This window comes from Triticum aestivum, chromosome 7D, assembly GCF_018294505.1.
Source record: "Triticum aestivum cultivar Chinese Spring chromosome 7D, IWGSC CS RefSeq v2.1, whole genome shotgun sequence".
NCBI lineage: Eukaryota > Viridiplantae > Streptophyta > Magnoliopsida > Poales > Poaceae > Triticum > Triticum aestivum.
Genome location: NC_057814.1, coordinates 293,343,412 through 293,347,404, shown reverse-complemented (window position 1 = coordinate 293,347,404; position 3,993 = coordinate 293,343,412).

Here is a 3,993-nt window from a genome sequence, read left to right as displayed (position 1 = left end):
ATTTATTAGATGCATGCCATGTCTTGTTTTGCTATTTTAAGGTCCTGTAGCATGTGTTTTTCTTGCTCTGAACATTGCTACCTGATGCTGTTCCAGCCATGTCCAGTAATTTCACCGTCTGTGAACCTGATATCTTTTGCACTTTTGCCATGCTTGTTTGAGCCTGTTATGTTGTGATCTAGCCATAGCTCAGTGTTCCTATTTTGTCAAGCATCTCCTGTAGATTACTTCCATATGCTTTGTTGCTATGTTGGAGTGCTGTAGCATTGTTACTTGATGCATTCTAAGTGCTATCATGTTGTTAATCGCAGAATCGTGTCATTCTTGTTTTGCTTGCCATTTGCAAACCGTGCATCCGTTTCCGGTGATCTTTATATCGATTTCGACCGAAATCATCTCATCTTTCCAGTGGAATGCTTGGTTTGCCAAGTTACTGCCTTGTTCATCATTTTTCTTCCGGAGCACGCATATGCATCGCATACCACATCTCGCATATCATACATGTTTTGCATCATGTTGCTTGTGCATTTCCCGTGATTGATTGTGGTTCCATTGATTGTGTTCTTGTTTAGGTAGATCCGGGAGACGAGTTCGTGAACGAGGAACCTGTTGAGTACGCTTACGAGGATCAAGCTTTCGACAACTCTGAGTACCTTGCAGGCAAGATGACCAAACCCTCGAAATCACTTCTATCTTTGCTTTGCTAGTTGTTCGTTCTATTGCCATGCTTCGCTACCTACCACTTGCTATATCATGCCTCCCATATTTGCCATGTCAAGCCTCTAACCATCCTTTCCTAGCAAACCGTTGTTTGGCTAAGTTACCGCTTTTGCTCAACCCTTATAGCGTTGCTAGTTGCAGGTGAAGTTGAAGTTGGTTTCATGTTGGAACATGAATATTTTGGATTATCACAATATCTCTTATTATATTAATGCATCTATATATTTGGTAAAGGGTGGAAGGCTCGGCCTTATGCCTGGTGTTCTGTTCCACTCTTGCCGCCCTAGTTTCCGTCATACCGGTATTATGTTCCTTGAGTTTGCGTTCCTTACGCGGTTGGGTGATTTATGGGACCCCCTTGACAGTTCGCCTTGAATAAAACTCCTCCAGCAAGGCCCAACCTTGGTTTTACCATTTGCCACCTAAGCCTTTTCCCTTGGGTTTTCGCGAGCCCGAGGGTCATCTTTATTTAACCCCCCGGGCCAGTGCTCCTTCGAGTGTTGGTCCGAACCGAGCAGCCTGCGGGGCCACCTCGGGGAAACTCGAGGCCTGGTTTTACTCGTAGCTTGAATTATCCGGTGTGCCCTGAGAACGAGATATGTGCAGCTCCTATCGGGATTTGTCGGCACATCGGGCGGCTTTGCTGGTCTTGTTTTACCATTGTCGAAATGTCTTGTAAACCGGGATACCGAGACTGATCGGGGCTTCCCGGGAGAAGGTTTTTCCTTCGTTGACCGTGAGAGATTATAATGGGCTAAGTTGGGATACCCCTGCAGGGTATTATCTTTCGAAAGCCGTGCCTGTGGTTATGAGGCAGATGGGAATTTGTTAATGTCCGGTTGTAGAGAACTTGTCACTTGACTTAATTAAAATACATCAACCGTGTGTGTAGCCGTGATGGTCTCTTCTCGGCGGAGTCTGGGAAGTGAACATGGTTTGAGTTATGCTTGAACGTAAGTAGTTTCAGGATCACTTCTTGATCATTTCTAGCTTCGCGACCATTGCGTTGCTCCTCTTCTCGCTCTCATTTGTGTATGTTAGCCACCATATATGCTTAGTGCCTGCTGCAGCTCCACCTTTACACCATCCTTTTCCTATAAGCTTAAATAGTCTTGATCTCGCGGGTGTGAGATTGTTGAGTCCTCGTGACTCACAGATTCTACCAAAATAGTTGCAGGTGCCGACGATGCCAGTCCAGATGATGCAACCGAGCTTAAGTGGGAGTTCGATGAGGAACGTGGTCGTTACTATGTTTCTTTTCCTGATGATCAGTAGTGGAGCCCAGTTGGGACGATCGGGGATCTAGCATTTGGGGTTATCTTATTTTCTTTTGGATTTGACCGTAGTCGGTCTATGTGTGGATTTTGGATGATGTATGAATTATATTTATGTATTGTGTGAAGTGGCGATTGTAAGCCAACTCTCGTTATCCCATTCTTGTTCATTACATGGGATTGTGTGAAGATGACCATTCTTGCGACAAAACCACAATGCGGTTATGCCTCTAAGTCGTGCCTCGACACGTGGGAGATATAGCCGCATCGTGGGCATTACACAGGAGCGTCACAAGAAGTAGATGACTAGACGATCGTTTCTCCTACTTTAGAATGCATGCAATTGTTTATTGAGGTGTGTGCGAATGATCTGTATAGTCACTTATGTAATTGGATGTTTATTTCAATTATATATATACATGTTATTCTACTGTAGACAGAGCAAATCACACGACTTCTTAGCAGCAATCGTCTCTGTTATTATTGGTCTTCGCACACATTTCTGATTACGGACCTGTTTGCCGCGTATCACACACATCTTGTTCAGTTGAACCGTTTCCATTGTGTTGCCTAATCACACACAGTTCATCCTAGTGAACCGTATGCTTTATATCGCACACGCCTTCATCTGGCTACCCGTTTCTTTTGTTCCTCCTCATCCCAAACAGTTAATTGAACTGAACCGTATGCCCTACATCGCACACGCAACTAAAATCTGAACCGTGTTTGATGCATCCATCATCGCAAACGTTTTGCACCTTTTTTGACGGTTTTTTACACCACCGTTTGCGATTATGGCATCGCACACAGTTTCGTCGAAGGGTCTCTGATCGTAGTGTCGCGTTTGGACCACCCTGCAGTAGTGAAAGTGAAAGAAAGGCCCTTCGCAGAGGGAAGTAGGGATTTGTAGAGGTGCCGGAGCTCAAAGCGAAAAACTTAGAGATAAAAACATTTTGGGAGGTGTGTCTTTCCCACCAACGAAAACGACTTAGAGTTCCCAACACTTTCCATGCTAAATATATCACAGGTGGTTCCCAAACAGAAAATAAAGTTTATTCCTTTTTCCGCCATACTTTCACTTTCCATGGCTAACCGTATCCACGGGTGCCTTCCATACCAACACTTTCCAAGGAATTTATTATTTGACAACATAAAGTAAATTCATTTTTCATTTCGGGACCGGGCATCCTTAATACCTTTGCCTTACTCTTGTGCAATGACAAGTGAATAAACACTCATCGTGAGAATAACACATCTAGCATGGAAAATATTAGCCACCCCTCACCGCTCCGCGAGCAGTACGAACACACAAAAGAGAGGTTTATTTTGAAAATTAGAGATGGCACATACAAATTTGCTTAGAGAGGCAAAAGAATACCGCATATAGGTAGATATAGTGGACTCATGTGGCAAAACTGGTTTAAAGGTTTTTGGATGCACAAGTAGTGATCATACTTAGTGCAAAATGAAGGCTAGCAAAAGATTGAGAAGCGACCAACCAAGAAACGAATAATCTCATAAGCGAGCATTAAGCATAATTAACACCGAATAATGCACCACAAGTAGGATATCATTTCATTGCATAATTATTGACTTTCACGCTTGCATAGGGAATCAGAAATCTTAACACCAATATTCTTACTAAAGCATAATTACTCATCAACATGACTGACATATCACATCATCATATCTCAAAACTATTACAAGGAATCAAGTTTATTTTGTCCAATGATCTTTATGAAAGTTTTTATTATATCCTTCTTGGATATCTATCACTTTGGAACTAATTTTCATGTGTTGCTTTTGATAAGCTCAAACAAATATAAGTGAAGATCATGAGCATAATATTTCTTTCTCTCAAATTAATTTAAGTGAAGCAAGAGAGGATTTCTTGAAAATTTTACTAACTCTCAAATAAATCTAAGTGAAGCAAGAGAGAATTTCTTAAAAAATACTAAAGCACACCGTGCTCAAAAAGATATAAGTGAAGCACTAGAGC